Source organism: Callorhinus ursinus, unplaced genomic scaffold, assembly GCF_003265705.2.
Source record: "Callorhinus ursinus isolate GAN/ISIS: 27379988/994484 unplaced genomic scaffold, GSC_fseal_2.0 scaffold73, whole genome shotgun sequence".
In the NCBI taxonomy this organism is placed as follows: Eukaryota; Metazoa; Chordata; class Mammalia; order Carnivora; family Otariidae; genus Callorhinus; species Callorhinus ursinus.
The window spans coordinates 5,584,451-5,603,778 of NW_027397135.1; the positions used below are offsets into that span (position 1 = coordinate 5,584,451).

Below are 19,328 nucleotides of genomic sequence, written 5' to 3' on the forward strand. Positions count from 1 at the left end.
TCCCTTTCCCACAGCCCCTGGATGCAACGTTGTAGAGAGAGCCCTGCAAAGTGGAAACCCAAGCACCTGTGAGAAATCATGACCCAGTCACCAGCACCACAGATGTGGAGGTTTTCTCTGGCACCAGAGGAAAGAAGCTCAGCCGAGCTTTCTCCTGACTTTCACTACACCAGCCTTTCCACCCAACTGGCCAAGCATCTCTCAGCTGAAATGATCCTTAATAATTTGAGTTCTCAACTGCTAACACTCTGAATGCCAAAGATGACAGCACAAAGTAGACATGAGGGCAAGCCACAGGGGCATAACTACCCATTGTGGTATCATGGCGAGACTCTGGGCTCTGAAGATGGACAGCCTTGCTCCAGTCCTGAGTCTACTGTTTGTTAGCCGTGTGTCCTCAGACAAATGACTTAAGTTTCAATCACTCGAATGATCTCAAGTCTGTTTCCTCAACTTTACACCAGGCTTGTACCCGGCACATTGTGGAGAGTCAACAAATAGTTAAAATCCTCTGTTCTCCCTCACTCCACAGTTCCTTGAGCAGGAGAAATTGAAGCACAGTGGGAGAGAAAACTCTCACCTAATCCTTTGCCCATCTGATGAGACCCGGGGTGTAGGGGAGAAGATCCTTGAATACATCCTCCGTGTAGTTCCCATCTTCCAGACCTTGATTACGTAAAGGTAGATAACAAGTGTTTATCTACTTGTTATCTATCTACTGCTCAGCAATGGGTGTGTTTTCCCTCACCATTTATTTAAGATGAGATTGTGAGCACCACAGAATAAGCCATGAATTATAAGCAATATGTTTGTATGTTTATATTACTTTGGGTATTTCTTTTGCTGTCTTCCATCCCCCCACAACTTTTTATTGTAATGTTCCTGTTTTGGATTGGCTGTCTTGCACTGTCCAGGAAGGATCCTGCTCATTCCTGGGCACAAAGCCCTCCTAAAATGCTCTGGGGGTGCAGGGATGATTATCAACACGCTTCCCTCCCTGCTACCATCCTTGAAGAAGGGAGTTCTTGTGCTGGTCCCAAGAGTGTGTTGAGAGAGGAGGAGCATCACTCCATCTCTTTTCAACAGTAACAGGAATGCTGGAGTGAGCTGCATTTGTCTCTCTATCTCTGGACTCTGGAAATCACAAACAGTCCCGAGATCCTGAAATCATTTGCCACAGACCTGGTACTCATTGTACAGGAACTGGAGAATGATATCAAGCATGTACCTTTGAAAAGTGCCTGGACACTTAAAATTCTTCATGTTTTGTGGAAGAAAGGAGTGTTGCATTTTGCTTTAAAGTTTACAGGGAGAAATACTTTTAGATAGATATTCTAGACCAGCATCATCCATGAAAAACATACTGTGAGCCAAATATATTAAATTTTCAACAGCTTTTCATTAAAAAAGAAAAATGAAATTTATTTTCATCATGTCAACATATAATAATAGAAAATTTATTAAAAAGAAATGTTAACATCTTTTTTATTCCACACTGTCACCAAAATCCAGTATGAATTTTATGCTCACTAGCACAATCTCCAGTGTGCAGTAACTCCACAGCCCTAGTGGCTACTTTCTTGGACAGTGTGGGACAAGACTGCATAAGAAAATGTTCGGCTCTTAGGTTCTTGCAGGTTACTTACAGCATAATCCAGTAAGGTTAAAAATTAGGTTAATTATAAAAAGGTTGAAGGTAAAATCCAACCTCCTGTGACCTAGTTTGCAACTTGTAGTGAACCAACACAATTCTCTAGGTATCTGATATTGCAGATCCCTGCAACAACACAGTTACAAGTCAGTCTTGGGAGGTGAAAGGTTGAACTGCTTCTTGGCACTCTGTACACTGCGCACGAGGGTTGTTGCCCTCCATTGTAGCTCACTGTTTCATTCCAATGTCCGAAGGTGCTGGATGGTCAGTCCTAAAACAGCATCAAGGTGCTGCTAAGGAATACCCAAGAGACAGCTTTAGTGGGACCCCAAAAGTGCTTCTAAAATCATGTGTTCCTGGTCTGGTAGATGATGCCAGGACCAGCCCTGAGGTCTCCTGCCCCAAACGTGTGCCAGACACAAGTCCGTCACTCCTTTGGTTCTCACCTAGTTCTCCAAGGAACTCGGATGCTCGGATGTCTCTGGAAGGAGCAGGTTGTTATCAGCAACTGAAGGGAGGACAAGGCAATCATAGTTCCATCACTTCAAGCTTGTCATTGTCTGGAAGAACTCCCCAGTGTGACAGTGTGGATGCACAAAGAGATCTAAGATAAAATTGCAGAAATCATGCCCTCCCGTCAAGAGTGCTCATCCCTAAAACTGCTGGCCACTTGAGTGCCCTTGGACAAGTGTTTCCTCTAAAATATGACAAGGTTGACCTAAAAGTTGTCCGGGACCTCTTGCATCTGACCTCTATGACTAAGCCCTAGAATACAGGTACAGAAGGGGTGGTGGTGCAGAGGGGGACTAAGTAAGGGGGGGACGGAATCAGCAGAGTCTGATGGGTGGTGAGGGCTCCGGTCTCCTGGGGCCAGGCTGGCTGTCCCCCATGCTGTCCTTTGCTACTACCTGCCAGGACAAGCCCTGTGTGGGAAAGCCCTCTGTGCGAGCAATTACCTAAGAACTGTGGTCTCTCCACCCCCTTCTCTGTGCTCCCCAGGGAAGAGGCAAAGCCAGGGACCCTTCTAGGTGACCCCTAGCCCTCACAGAGACTTGGAGGCCTAGCAGGGATAGTCTGTTGGTCTAGTGCCCTGAAGGGGTATCTCAGTTCTGGGAAGTCCTGGGGAAGGCATGTCCCCCTTACAGCTCCCCTTCTAGCCCAGGTCACTGCCTGCTGTGTTAACCCCACAACCTGCAAAGGACACGCTGGCCGTGCTGACCTTGGAGATCATCTCCATTTTCCTGCCTTCTGCTCTTGCTCAAGTCATCCTTCCTCAGAAGGCCTGGCCTCATCGCGCTCAGGCCGGGGCAGGGGCAAAGACACCGGCTTTGCACTTTAGGAGATAGGACACAGTGCGACAGGTGTTCTTGGTGTGCACCCTGTCCTAGAGAGATCGGGGCCCAGGCAGAGCCGCAATGTGACCGCGGGGTGGGAGGCAGGGCCAGTCCCTGGGTACAGCGACTCCAGCGTGTCACCCCACCGCTGGGGTCCTGGGAGCTCCAGATGTCTCCGTTTCGCCCTCTGGAAAATAGGGCTATGGAGGCACACAGGTGGGGTGAGGACTAAACAGAGCACTTGGGGTCCCACCGGCACTACTCGGAGAGGGGGAGGCACAAGGGGAGCGGGGGTAGGGGGTGGGCAGGCCGGCCCCAACCAGTTGAACTCAGGGCCCACGCCTCCTGGGGCCACTGCAAGGGTGCAGGGGCGGGGTGGAAGTAGGGGTGGGGGCGGGGAAGGGCCCAAGGGGGCGCCCACAGAAGATCCTGCTTCATGCGTCTTGACAAGATCCCTGCTAATAGTCTTCATTCAAAAGAAACCAAACCCACGGATTTGTTTTTTTAATCTAATTATGAAAGTAATATGTGCTCACTACAGAAAATGTAGACTGAACACAAAGCACTAAGGAAAAGGAACATCACTGGCAACTGTCCCAAGATAACAGTTGGGTACCTCTCCAGGCTTTCTAGCTCTCTTGCTTTAAGGACACACATGGGAATAAAATAGGAATATTTTGTACCCTGTTTTACTCCAACATTTTTTTTCATGGCATTAAAACATTTCCCTACCTCTTCCCTGTAAAGATTAAATAGTAGCCTACCATATGGCTGCTACACAGTTTACTTATGCTCCATTCTCTATAATCTAACTTTCAGGTTTTTGTTCCATTTTGTTCATTTTTTTAAATTTAAATTTTAGTTAGTGAACATACAGTGCAATATTGGTATCTGGAGTAGAATTCAGTGATTCATCACTTAGATACAACACCCAGTGCTCATCATAACAAGTGCCCTCTTTGATACCCGTCATCTGTCTAGCCCATCCCCCACCCAACTCCCTCTATCAACCCTCAATTTATTCTCTACCATTAAGAGTCTCTCATGGTTTGTTTCCCTCACTCCTTTTTTTCTTTTCCACCTTCCCATATGTTCTTAAATTCCATGTATGAGTGAAATCATATGGTATTTGTCTTTCTCTGACTTATTTCACTTAGCATAATATACTCTAGCTCCATCCACATTGCTGCAAATGACAAGATGCCATTTTCTGATGGCTGAGTAACATTCCATTATATATATAAAATGGAATTATATATACATGTAATGGATTATATATATATATAAAATGGAATATATATAGGCATGCCATATCTTTATCCATTCATCAGTCGATGGACATTTGGGTTCTCTCCATAGTTTGGCTATTGTTAATAATGCTGCTATAAACATTGGGGTGTATATAGCCCTTCAAATCTATATTTTTGTATCCTTTAGGTAAATACCTTGTAGTACAATTGCTAGATCCAGGGTAGTTTATTTTTTAACTTTTTGAGGAATCTCCAAACTGTTCTCCAGAGTGGCTGCACCAGTTTGCATTCCCACCAACAGGGCAAGGGGATTCCCTTTTCTCCGCATCCCTGCCAACACCTGTTATTTCTTGGGTTGTTCATTTTAGCCATTCTGATAGGTATGAGGTGGTATCTCATCATGGTTCTGATTTGTATTTCACTGATGATGAGTGATGTTGAGCATCTTTTCATATGTCTGTTAGCCATCTGCATGTCTTCTTTGGAAAAATGTCTATTCATGTCTTCTGCCCATTTATGACTGGATTATTTGTTTTTGGGTGTTGAGTTTGATAAGTTCTTTATATATTTTGGATACTAACCCTTTATCAGATAAGTCATTTGCAAATATCTTCTTCCAGTCTGTTGGCTGCCTTTTAGTTTTGTTCATTGTTTCCTTCACTGTGCAAAAAGGTTATTTCTTCATGAGGTCCCAATAGTTCATTTTTGCTTTTGTTTCCTTTGCCTCAGGAGATATGTCTAGTAAGAAGTTGCTGTGGCTAAGATCAAAGAGGTCTCTGCCTGTGTTCTCCTCTAGGATTTTGATGGATTCCTGTCTCACATTTAGGTCTTTCATCCATTTTGAGTTTATTTTTGTTTATGGTGTAAGGGAGTTTCATTCTTCTGCATGTTGCTGTCCAGTTTTCCCAACACCATTTGCTGAAGACACTTTTTTCCATTGGATATTCTTTACTGCTTTGTCAAAGATTAGTTGACCATATAGTTTGGGGTCCATTTCTAGGTTTTCTATTCTGTTCCATTGATCAATGTGTCTGTTTTTGTGCCAGTACCATACTGTCTTGATGACGACAGCTTTGTAATAGAGCCTGAAATCTGGAATTGTAATGCCTCCAGTTTTGTTTTTCTTTTTCAGAACTGCTTTGCCTATTTGGGGTCTTTTGTGGGCCATACAAATTTTAAGGTTGTTTATTCTAGCTCTGTGTAGAATGCTGGTGGTATTTTAATAGGGATTGCATTAAATGTGTAGGTTGCTTTGGGTAGCACAGACATTTTAATGATGTTTATTCTTCCAATCCATGAACATGGAATGCTTTTCTATTTCTTTGTGTCCTTTTCAATTTCTTTCATAAGTGATCTATAGTTTTCAGAGTACAGATCTTTTACCTTTTCAGTTAGGTTTATTTCTAGGTATCTTATTGTATTTGGTGCAACTGAACATGGGATTGATTCCTTGATTTCTTTTTCTGCTGCTTTGTTATTGGTGTATAAAAATGCAACAGATTTCTGCACATTGATTTTATATCTATCAACTTTGATGAATTCATATATTAGTTCTAGCAATTTTTTGGTGGAATCTTTCTACATAGACCATCAAGTCATCTGCAAATAGTGAAAGTTTGATTCCTTCCTTGCCAATTTGTATGCCTTTTATTTCTTTTCGTTTTCTGATTGTTGAGGCTAGGACTGCTGGTACTATGTTAAATTCTAATGGTGAGAGTGGACATCCCTGTCTTCTTCCTGACCTTAGGGAAAAGGCTCTCAGTTTTCTCCCCATGGAGGATGATATTAGCTGTGGGTCTTTCATATATGGCTTTTATGATGTTGCGGTATGTTCCATCTATCCCTACTTTGCTGAGGGTTTTTATCAAGAAAGGATACCGTATTTTGTCAAATGCTTTTTCTGCATCTACTGAGAGGATCCTATGGTATTAATGCGGTATATCACATTGATTGATTTGTGAATATTGAACTACCGCTGCAACCAGGAATAGATCCCACTTGCTCATGGTGAATAATTCTTTTAATATACTGTTGAAGTTGATTTGCTAGTATTTTATTGAGAATTTTTGCATCCATGTTCATCAGGGATATTGGTTTGTAATTCTCCTTTTTAGTGGAGTCTTTGGTTTTGGGACCAAGGTAGTGCTGGCTTTGTAGAATGAGTTTCGGACTTTCCATCTCTATTTTGGGAACCGTTTCAGAAGAATAGGTATTAACTCTTGTTTAAATGTCTGGTAGCATTCCCCTGGGAATCCATCTGGCTGAGGACTTTTGTGTGGGTTGGGAGATTTTTGATGACTGATTCAATTTCTTTGCTAGTTATTAGTCTATTCAAACTTTCTATTTCTTCCTGTTTCAGATTTGGTAGTTTGTAGATTTCTAGGACTTTGTCCATTTCTTCTAGGTTGCCCAGTTTGTTGGCATATAATTTTTCATAGTATCCTCTTATATTTGTTTGCATTTCTATGTTGTTGATTATGATCTCTCCTCTTTCATTCATGACTTTATGTATTTGCGTCCTTTCTCTTTTCTTTCTGATAAGTCTGGCTAGGGGTTTATTAATTTTATTAATTCTCCCCAAAAACAAACTCTTAGTTTTATTAAATTGTTCTACTGATTTTTGTTGTTTCTATATCATTTGTTTCTGTGCTAATCTTTATTATTTCCCTTCGTCTGCTGGCTTTAGGCTTTATTCGCTGTCGTTTTCTAGCTCCTTAGGTGTAAGGTTAATTTGTGTATTTAAGACTTCTCTTGCTTCTTGAGGTGGGCCTGTATTGCAATATACTTCCCTCTTAGAACTGCCTTTAGTATATATCAAAGTTCTCTGACTGCCATTTTTTTTCATTTTCATTTGCTTCCATGTATTTTTTTTTTTATTTCTTCTTTAATTTTCTGGGTAAGCCATTCATTCCTGAGTAGCATGTTCTTTAACCTCCATGTATTTGAGGTCTTCCCAATTTTTTTCTTGTGGTTGACTTCCAGTTTCATAGCATTGTGGTCTGAAAATATGCATGGCATGATCCTGATTTTTTTTGTACTTGTTGAAGGTTGATTTGTGACCCAGTATATGATCTATTTGGGAAAATATTCCATATGCACTGGAAAACAATGTGTATTCTGTTACTTTCAGATGAAATATTCTGAATATATCTATTAAGTCCTTCCAGTCCAGAGTGTCATTCAAAGCCCTGTTTCCTTGTTGGTCTTCTGCTTAGATGATCTGTCCATTGCTGTGAATGGGGTGTAAAAGTCCCCTAACTAGTATTGTATTATTATCAGTGAGTTTCTTTATGTTTAATATTAATTGATTTATATATTTGGGTACTCCTAAGTTGGGGGCATAAATATTTACAATTGCTAGATCTTCTTGATGGATAGACCCCTTCATTATGATATAATGTCCATCATCATCTCTTGTTACAGTCTTTGTTTTAAAATCTAGTTTATCTGATATAAGTATGGCTACTCTGGCTTTCTTTTGATGTCCATTAGCATGATAGATGGTTCTCCAATTCTTACTTTAAATCTGCAGGTGTCTTTAGGTCTAAAGTGAGTCTCTTGTAGGCAGCATATAGATGGATCTGGTTTCTATCCATTCTGATACCCTATATCTTTTGATTGGCACATTTAGTCTATTTACATTCAGAGTGATTATTGAAAGATATGAATCTAGTGCCATTGTGTTACCTGTAAAGTTGGTGTTTCTGGTGATGTTCTCTGGTCCTTTCTAGTCTTTGTTGATTTTGGTCTTTTTTTCTCCAAAAAGTCCCCCTTAAAATTTCTTGCAGCGTTGGTTTAGTGATCACAAACTCCTTTAGTTTGTGTCTGGGAAGCTTTTTTTTTTTTTTTTTTAAGATTTATTTATTTGAGAGAGAGAGAGACAGAGCAGGGGGCAGGGACAAAGGGAGAGGTAGAGAGAATTTCAAGCAGACTCCCTGCTGAGTGTGGGGCCTGGGATAGGGCTTGATCCCATGACCCTGAGACCATGACCTGAGTAGAAATTAAGAGTCAGATGCTCAACTGACTGAGCCACAGGGGCACCCCTGTCTGGGAAACTCTTTATCTCTCCTTCTATTCTGAATGACAGCTTTGCTGCATAAAGAATTATTGGCTGCATATTTTTCCCATTCAGCAAGTTGAATATTTCCTTCCACTTTTTTCTGGCCTGCCACATTTCTGTGGACAGATCTGCTGCAAACCTGATCTGTCTTCCCTTGTAGGTTAAGGACTTTTTTTCCCTTGCTGCTACAATATTCTTGTCTGTATTTTGTGAATTTGACTGTGATATGCCTTGGCGATAGTCAGCTTTTGTTGAATTTCATGGGAGTTCTCTGTGCTTCTTGGATTTTGATGTCTGTGTCCTTCCCCAGATTAGAGAAGTTTTCAGCTATAATTTGTTTGAATAAACCTTCTGCCCCTTTATCTCTCTCTTCTTCTTCTAGAACTCCTATGATATAAATGTTATTAGGTTTTAATAAGTTGCTGAGTTCCCTAAATCTACATTCATGGTCCATTACCTTTCCTTTTCTCTTTTTCTCAGCTTCATTTTTTTTTCATACTTTTATTTTCTGTATTACTAATTTGCTCCTCTGATTCGTCCATCCTCATTTTTATGACCTCTATTTGGGATTTCATCTTGGTTATAGCATTTTTAATTTTGGCCTGACTAGATTTTAGTTCTTTTATGTATGCAGTAAGGGATTCTGTAGTGTCTTTTATGCTTTTTTCAAGCCCAGCTAGTATCCTTTTATAATCACTGTTTTAAATTCTGTTCAGACATTTCTTATCTCTGTATTGATTAAATCCCCGGCCATGAGTTCTACTTCCTGTTCTTCTTTTGAAATGAATTTCTCTTTCTCGTCATTTTGTACAGAAAAGAAAAGAAGAAAGAAAAAAGCAAAACAAACAAACAAACAAAAAAAAAACAAAGAAAACAACAACAACAAAACCTAGAACCTGGGTGTGTTTTGGTCTGCTTGTTAAACGAATCTAGATCCCAAAAGAAAAAAGGAAAAAAAAACTAAAAATGTTAAAATATATAAATAAAAATGTATACATTTTTATTTACAAATTAATAATAAAAAGTTTAAAAAGGGAATTAAAAAATTAAAAAGTAAAAAGGAAACTAGGTCCCATTTCCCCTAGAGCTGAAGCTTTGCAGCACTTTATGACCAGTAGACTTTGTGTCATGCAGTTGTTTGTGCTAATCTTCTGAGGTAGGAGCCTGCTGTGCTAATTCTCAGGCTGACTTGTTTCAGTGGAAATCCACCTCCAGGGCACAGGGGGATGGGGCTTGGTTTAAGCAGCTCTGGCTTCCACTAGGTGGTGCTGTTTTGTTCCCTGAAAGGTTTCAGTGCTGATGAGTGGGATTAATAAGGTGGAGTCCTGGTCTCCAGCCCAGGAGTTGAAAGTTTGCACCCCCACTCTTCAGTGAGACCTCACAGAAGAGCAATCAATCACCCCTCTTGTGTTCCTGGTTTCCGTCTGAAACCTGTGTTCATCCTGCCTGTGTCTGAGCTTTTTTATTTCAGGAGCATGACTGAGTTTCAAAACTCCAAATTTTAGGGACTCCCCGTGGTGAAGACCCATACTGTTCCTATGGATGGGGGGGGGGTCTTGCCAAGCTTTTGCCAGTTGCCAGCTGGTCCCAGGAAAGCAGTTACACAACCACACAGCAGTTTGCCGTTTATGGCAAAACAGAGCAGAAAGCTGGCACCAAGACCTGCTGTTCTCAGCTGGCTTCTCACTCCTATGCCTGGAAACAGTGTAGCAGGTTGGCACCATCCATTCTTCTTGTGACCCAGGGGATTCTCAGACCACACTTGACTCCCGGGATTCTGACCAGCTTCTCCACCTGAGCACCTTTAAGCCAGGCACATCACCCAAGGGTAGCAGACTTCTGAAAGTTCAGATTCTGTGCTCCGCTGCTTATAGTGTTTTGTGGTGGCCGTGGTAGCCTCCTTAAGCAGAGCTCCCATACCCACAGCTACATCTCCCCCACATCAACTCTTCACACCTCCTACCTTCCGAAATGTAGGAGGTGTTTCTACTTGTAGACTTGCACTTTTTGTTCTCTCAGACCTCCAATTGATTTCTTGGGTGTTCAGAATGGTTTAATTAATACCATCTAGCTATAGTTGATGAATGAGACAAGCTTTGGGTCCCCCTACTTTTCTGCCATCTTAATTCCTCCTCTGTTTTTCATTTTTAAATAAGAAAATATTCTCCACATTCAAAAGAATGAGTGTAACTTAGGGTAAGATGTTGTGGTAGATGCTGGCTAGATGCTTAGAAGAGAGCATCCATCTTCAGCTGTGCCCACCTCTCCCTGGCAGCCAGGCAGGGGGCTATGCTAGTTGTGGAGTGAGGATGCTGGTAACCCAGGCCTACAGGCTCTCCCTCCCCGTTCTGGAGCCTGGATTCAGAGTCTCACACTGTGGAAGCTGGCAGCATCGGGGTCCTTGGATGGCCGTGGGGCTGAGACCTACAAACTGCCAGGAAAGGGACTCCAGTGACAATCAGTCTTCATTGTGATGGCTCATAGTTTGTTAGCATAACTGGATGACGCAGACCAAATTCAATAATAACATGAACACACCACATTGCCTTCCCACTTAAGAAAACAGAGGTCCCTAGGACTCTCTACCTCATTGCACCCGCTACCATTATCCTGAATTTTGTGTTAAAATCCCCTTACTTTTCTTTATAATTTTACCATATATGTCTTTTGCTTCCTTTTTAAATTTGTGGTAATAATATAGTTCTCCAACTTGCTTTTTTGCACAAGTTGTTGCTCATTTTTCTCTATTGTGCATAATATTGTACTGAGTATGCTTGTTACTATTTTTTATGTGCATCCACATTTATTTCCTTAAATTGCTGGGTCAAAGCATATGTAGATATTTTAGGGCTTTTGATACATATTACCTTTAGAAAGACTATACTGATTTATTCCACCAGCCTTTGCCAATACTGTATATGATTGTTAGTCCATATAAAATTACCAATTTGAAGGGGGAACAAGAAGCCCCATTTTTTGTTCAAGTTTGCATTATTTTATTATATGTATCCCTCACCAACTGTGGAAAATAACTTCTTGAAGTGTGTGTAGTTGCCAAGACAAAGAGTGGCAAGATTAAGCTCTCATAGAAAAGAGAAGTTTAGGGGTGCCTGGGTGGCTCAGTCAGTTAAGCGGCTGCCTTTGACTCAGGTCATGATCCCAGGGTCCTGCGGTCAAGTCCCGCATTGGGCTTCTTGCTACGTGGGGAGCCTGCTTCTCCCTCTGCCTGCCATTCCCCCTGCTTGTGCTTACTGTTTCTCTCTCTCCCTCTCTCTCTGACAAATAAATAAATAAAATCTTAAAAAAAGAGAGAGAGAAGAGAAGGTTAGGAAGAATATGAGATATAGCATTAAATATGTATTTACGAAATATATGTGAAATATAGCACTGGATATATATATAACATTAAATATATAGAGACATGAAATATACATTAAATATATATTAAGGGTGGAATAAATAGAAGTCTTTTAAGGTATCCACTTAGATACCTGTGGACACTAGCAGGCATCTCTTCTACTGAATGGCCTTCTTCAGTTCATTATCCAAGTGTCAACATCACTGTCTGGGAGCAGTGTCTCTTCTGTTCTTTGAGACTACACAGATCCTACCTCTTCTTAAGTGTTCAAATCACCTCAGACTCAGGCAACATCAGTTTTCATCACCATTCTTCAGTGAGCATGCCTTACTCATCATGGGCTTTGGAATCAAAACATTTCTGCCACTTACTCACTTGGTAACCTTGGGTGAGGTATTTTGCCACTCTGAGCATCAGCTTCCTTATCTGAACCATGAGGAAACACCTTCATTACCACCATTCCCTTGCCTGTCTGTTCTACAGAAGCTGGATGAGCTGCACATCATTGTCATTTCCCCGTCATATTCATATGGGTGATCATGACAGTTTTGGCCAATGAAAGATACTATGGAAGTCTACTCTGGGACTTCTGGGAGAGATTGAACTTTTCTCGTGAATGAGACCGAAGTTGCTGGCACTACCACATGCCAGTTCATTCTGCTTTTATCATTGATGTGATATCTAAAGCGGCAGCAGCTATTCTATGACCAAGATGGAAAGATAATTACCAAGAAAATCACAGAGGTACCTGCTTTCACATTGTTGAATTGCTGAACCAGTGAGCCATTTCTTATTACCTGAAAAAATAAATTCCTGTTAATCAGATTTTCTGTTCATAGTGTACCTCTTGGGTGGTTGTGAGAATTGTGGAAAGTAATTTTTTTAAAAGACTAAGTACAGTGCCTAACACTTAAGTAGTCAATAAAAGGTATTTTATGATTATTAGTTTTGGGGTTAGCAGTACCAACTGACCTCAGTTGCCACAAGATATTTTCAACTCTGATGTATGAGTCTGGCCAGGAGTAAGAAGATATTTGTTGAAGGTCATTTCTTTGCTTCATACTAGCATCAGTGACCTAGGACAAGTCTTGAGCCTCTGTGGGCCTCAGTTTCCTCAGATGTTTATAAAAATGATATCAAAATTCCCTTTCAGATCTAAAATTCTTTTATTCTGTTTTATTTTCCTTACAAATCTTTTCCATCACAGGATATAAGATCCAGGCTGCCACGACCAGAGAAGGATGTCTAGAGTAGGGAAGAGTGTGATATTTCTAGTTACATGGATACAATTTATAAGTCACTTGGGGCACATTAGAACTCCCAGCCAGGTCTCCTCATGTGGTACAATATGAAGTACCAAATATCAGCTAAGAAGTCATCATGGGATCAAAGAAGATGGCAGCTAAACAGGAGGACCCTAAGCTCTTGTCCCATGAATACAACTAGATAACTATTAAATCATCCTTAATATCCCCAAAATTGTCCTGAAGACTGGCAGGACAAACTCCACAACTAACGGTAGAGAAGAGGCCACATGGAAGAAGATAGGAAATGTGAAGACATGGTTTGGGAGAGAAATAGATCATGGCTGCTGCAGTGGGGAAGGAGCTGTGGTCGTGGAGAAATGCAAGAGACAGACTAGCACACAGATCATAGGGAGAATGAAACCCCATAGCAATTGGCTTGGAAAGTGAGAGGGGCTGAATTTCATGAGTTCTTGCAATGAGTAGGGCTTAAAGCCTGGAGTTTTAAAGGTCAGCATGCTTAGCTCTGGGAGAGGTCAGAGGCATTGGAACTGCTCTTGGAGAAAAGGCAGGCAAACAACCTGGGAACACACAGCATTGAAACAGTCATCTGAAGAGTACCTGGGACATAGCGGGGAGGTTATTTGCTCATGTCAGAGCATGTCCCAGAGAGACAGCATTCATGTAGAGATCCCTCTGGGAACAAAGAAACTGGCAGGTGCCATTTTCCTCCCCAGCCCATCAGCATAAATAGAGCCACTTGCCAGAACCAGCACAGCACAGATACTCACTACCTAACTTGCATACACCAAGCCTGCATACCCCACATTCCTGTGGAACTGCCCCTCCCAGTCACACCTACCTCAGTCCCAGCCTGGTGGACCCCCTGCCTCAGAAGACCACCCAAACCAATGCTCACAATGTGTCTCCCCACTTGCAAGTTTTGCAGAACCTCAGTTCTGGTGGCAGTGGCAACAAAACTCATTCCATAAACACACCAGAGCACACCTAGTTAAAGCATGCCACATTCAGGCCAGTCACCAAACACTGCCCTCAACAGACAAAGAGAGCCTCTGCAGATGACTGGCTTAAGGGTACAGTGGCCAGGACACAACAGCAGAGTGCATGCAGCACACACGGGAGACACTCCTGGAAGTGCCAGGCCCTAGAGAACAGGGGGCACTACAGGACCTCTTCTTCATAAGGACATTGACCTCAAGAACAGATGTAGCTGACTTTCCTAAAACACAGAAACAGGCACAGAGACTTAAACAAAATGAAAAGACAGAGAAATTTATCCCAAATGAAAGAACAAAACAAGGCCACAGCCAGAGATCTAAGTAAAACAGATGTAAGTAACATGCCTGATAAAGAATTTAAAGTAACGATCATAAGGATACTCACTGGACTTGAGAAAAGAGGGGAAAACATGAGTGAGACCCTTAATACAGAGATAAAGAATAACATAGCAGAGATAAAGGACACAGTAAATGAAATCAGAAACAAGCTTGATGGAAGGAAGAGAAGGCTGAAACAAACAAGAATGAATTAATGACTAGAAGACAGAGTAATGAAAGTAATCAAGCTGAACAAAAGAGAGAGAAAAGAATTAGGCAAAATGAGAATAGACTTAAGGAATTCAGTGACTCCATCAAATGTAGTAATATTCATATTGTAGGAGTCACGGAGGAAGAGAAAGAAAAGGGAGCAGAAAAATTATTTGAAGAAACAATAGCTGAAAACTTCCTGAATCTGGGGGAGGAAACAGACATCCAGATCCAGGAGGCCCAGAGAATTTCCATCAAAATCAACAAAAGCAGGGGTGTCTGAGTGGCTCAGTTGTTAAGCCTCTGTCTTTGGCTCAGGTCATGATCCCAGGGTCCTGGGTTTGAGCCCTGCATTGGGCTCCCTGCTCAGCGGGAAGCCTGCTTCTCCCTCTCCCACTCCCCCTGCTTGTGTTCCCTCTCTTGCTGTTCTGTCAAATAAGTAATAAAAAATCTTTTTAAAAAATCAACAAAAGCAGACCCACACCAAGACTTACGATAATGAAACTGGCAAAATATAGTGATAAAAAATTTTAAAAGCAGTGAGACAAAAGAAGAGAGTAACTAACAAGGGAAAACCCATAACACAAGTAGGATATTTTTAAACAGAAACTTTGCAAGCTAGAAGGGAGATGCATGATATATTCAAAGTGCTGAATGGGAAAAATCTGAAGCCAAGAATACTCAATCTAGCAAGGCTATCATTCAGACTAGAAGGAGAGATAGAGTTTCCCAAACAAAAACTGAAGGAATTCATGACCATGAAACCAGTCCTGCAAGAAATATTAAAAGGGACTCTTTGAAAGGAAAGGAGAGACCAAAAGTGACAGCATAGAGGTAGGAAACACAAAAGCAGTAAAAATGAATATTTCTATGAAAAGTCAGTCAAGGACCTCACAAAATAAAAGGATATAAAATATAATAGCATATACCTAAGACATGGGGAGGAGAGGGATAAAGAATGGATTCAAATGTAAATGACCATCAATTTAATGTAGATGGCTATATGAGATGGGGTTATATACAAACCTAATGCTAACCACAAATCAAAAACCACTAATACACATGCAAAGAATAAAGATAAAGAAATCCAAATATTAATAAAGAAATTAGCAAACCATGAAAGAGAAAAAGGGATCAGAGAAAATCTTCAGAACCACAAAACAAGTTAAAAAATGACAATAAATACATATCTGTCAATAATTACTTTGAATGTAAGTGGACTAAACACTCCAATCAAAAGACATAGGTTGACAGATTGGATTAAAAGAAAGCAAGACCCATATATATGCTGCCTAGAAGAGACTCATTTTAGACCAAAAGAAATCTGAAGAAATCTGAAGATTGAAAGTGAGGGGATGGAGAAACATCTATCATGCAGGTGGATATCAAAAGAAAGCCAAAATAGCAATATTTATATGGGACAAAACAGACTTACAACAAAGGCTGTAACAAGAGGGGGGCGGGGCGGAGTTAAGATGGTGGAGTAGTGTGGGGACCTAGAGCTTGCCTCATCCTTCAAACATAGGTAGATCAACATTCAAACATCTCGAACAACTAGGAATTAAGGACTGAGGATTACAAAAACAATCTGCACAGTTGGAGGGAGAGACATGGCAAATGCAAGGTTCAGAGCTGTGAATTGGGGGAGAGGAAAGCCATGCAGCTGCAAAGGGGAGGGAACCCTTTTTGCAGAGCAAAGTCAGGGAGAGGGAGAAAGTGGGAGAGAGCGGAGCAGGCAGGGATTGCACAATAAGCCACACCAAGGAGATCCCTTGGGTTGTGCTGGGAGAGATCGCTCCCCATCCCAGAGTACATTTGGAAGAGCGTTTTTTGCTTCTCCAAGGACAAAAGGCCAGCTGGGAGCCACTGAGCGGTGTTTAACAGCAGGGTCAGAGATGTGCACAGTGGGCAGAAAACCTCTTAACAACTTTTCGCTGTGAGCCACAATAGGCCTAAATCTCTGTGTGCACACAAGAGTGATTGCTTTTCTGCAGCAGAACTGAGCAAAGACAGTGGCAGACTGCAGATAACCTGACTGCTTCTTTTCACTGTCTGCCACAGTAGAATCAAACCTCTGCGACTGCTTTTCTGGGACAGAACAGAGTAGGGTACCGAGTAGGGAGCAGACTGCCAATAAGCTGGTTCCAGCTTTGCACTGAGCGTTACAATAAACTCTAGCCTATTTGTGCACACTATGCAACTGCTTTCTGGGGACAGGACGGGACAGTGCAGGCTGTGAGGCTCTTCTCCGGGGACAGGGGGTGGAGAGTGGGAACACAGCTTGCCAGGCCCTTTAAAACTCAGAGTTTTGATCCCAGCGACCAGCCTGAGATAAAGTACGGGAGATCTATGGCTCTAGGAGTGCCAATGGCCCAGGAACAGACAGGTTAAGGCAAGGAACTGACAAAAGCATGGGACAGAGGAGATTGTTTGCTTTTCTGAGAGGGCCTCCTGAACATCAGTGGCAAGGAGTTCCCCTTGCCAGGGACAAAAGGGCGAGGTGACACCATATTCTTCCTCCTTCACCACTCCCCCACCCCACCAGCACAGTCAGACTGCAAAGAGAAACACAGCATGTCCAGTGGAGGCTGGAGTCCCCTACATTAAACCCTGCCACCCTGCACCAGGCAGGAACATCTTTACAAGGGCAAGTAACCTTGTAAGCCAACCTACAGGCCTCTCCCTCAGAAGACCAACACATGCCCCTGCATCCACCACGTCTCCTGATTAAAGAATGCTCCAGTACACCAGCTTCTGGTGGAAATAGGACTAGGCTTGCTTCTTTTTTTTTTTTTTTTTTTTTTTTTTTTTTATGTTTAAATTTAAAATTTTTGAATTTTTCTATTTCATATTTTCAATATTTTATCTTATATGTATTTTTTTCGTTTTTTTTCTTTTCTCTTCATCTTTTTTTGTTTGTTTCAGGCCTATAATTCATTATAATTCAGGCTTATAGTTCATTTGTTGGTTTGTTTCCTTCTCTTATTTTATGGATCAGGTTTCTAATTTTTTTTCTCTTTTTTTCTTTCCTTACTCTTGTTCATTCTTTCTTTCTTATGCTTTGAAATCAGGCTTGTAGTTTTTGTTTGTTTGTTTGCATTTTTGTTCCTTTTCCTTTTGTCTTGGATCAGGCTTTTTTTTTTTCTTTTTTTCTTTTACAGGCTCATCTTGCAAACAAATCAAAGCACACCTAGTTAAAGGTCCAAACACTCTCCCCACTACAAGCAAGGAGGAACTCTGTAGAGGACAGACCAGTGGGAAAGAGTAGCCAAAATGCAACAGAACATGTGTATGCAGCTTATACCAGAAACACTTCCTGAAGTTTTTGTTCTTCTTGTTGTTGTTCTTGTTTCTTTCTTCCTTTCTTTTCTAGAAAAATGACAAGACAGAGAAATTCACCACAAAAGAAAGAGCAGGAGGTAGTACTCACAACCAGGGATTTAATCACTATGGATGTAAGTAAGATGTCTGAACTAAAATTTAAAACAACGATTTTAAAGATACTAGCTGGGCTTGAAAAAAGCATAGAAGACACTAGAGAATCCCTTACTATAGAGACAAAAGAAGTAAATCTAGTCAGGCAGAAATGAACAATTAAAAACGCAGTCCCAAGTGGAGACCATGAAAATAAGGATGAATGAAGTAGAAGAAAAAAATCAGTGATATAGAAGATAAAATGATGGAAAATAAGGAAGCTAAAAAGAAGAGAGAAAAAAACTATAGGTCACAAAGGGAGACTTACAGAACTCAGGGATTCCATAAAGTAAAATACTATGTGGATTATCGGGGTCCCAGAAGATGAGGAGAGGGAGAGGGGCAAAATGTTTATTTAAACAAATTGTAGCTGAGAACTTCCCTAATCTGGGGAAGGAAACAGGCATTCAAGTCCAGGAGGACAGAGAACCCCCCTCAAAAAAAAAAATGGGTCAACACCTCAATATATAATAGTGAAGGTTGCAAATTTCAAAGATAAAGAAAATCCTGAAAGCAGCTTGGGACAAGAGGTCCTTAACATACAAGGGTAGACACTTAAGGCTGGCATCAGACCTATCCACAGAGACCTGGCAGGCCAGAAAAGACTAACATGATATATTCAATGTGCTAAGTGTGAAAAACATACAGGCAAGAATACTTTATCTAGCAAGGCTGTCATTCAGAATAGGAGAGATAAAGAGTTTAGAGGACAAACAAAAACTAAAGGAATTCGTGAACACTAAACCAGCCCTGCAAGAAATGTTAAAGGAGACACTTTGAGTGAAGAGAGAGACCAGAAGTAAAGAAGACCAGAAAGAAACAGAGATGATCTACAGAAATAGCAACTTTACAGGTAGTACAATGGCACTAGATTCTATCTTTTGGTAATTACTCTGAATGTAAATGGACTAAACGCTCCAATTAAAAGACATGGGGTAGGAAAATGGATTAAAAAACAAGACGCATTGATATGGTGCCTACAAAAGACTCATTTTAGACCCAAAGACACCTCCCGATTGAAAGTAGGGGGGTGGAGAACAATTTATCATGCCAATGGACATCAAAAGAAAGCTGGAGTAACCATCCTTATATCAGACAAACTAGATTTTAAACCAAAGACTAGAATAAGAGATGAAGAAGGACACTATATCATACTTAAAGGGTCTATCCAACAAGAAGATCTAACAATTGTAAATATTTATGCCCCTAACTTGGGAACAGCCAAATACATAAATCAATTAAAACAAAATTAAATGAACTCATTGATAATAATATAACAATAGTAGGGAACTTTAACACCCCACTCACAGCAATGGACAGATCATCTAAGCAGAAGACTAACCAGGGAACAAGGACTTTGAATGACACACACTACTAGGTATTTATTCAAAGGATACAAAAATAGTGATC

General features: G+C 41.1%; 1 protein-coding gene across 1 annotated transcript in view; it reads left to right on the forward strand.

The window, feature by feature from the left end:
• Positions 1-19,328, forward strand: part of VOPP1 (VOPP1 WW domain binding protein) — a 140,669-nt gene that overhangs the window by 105,378 nt on the left and 15,963 nt on the right. The gene's annotated exons all lie outside the window — the stretch shown is intronic.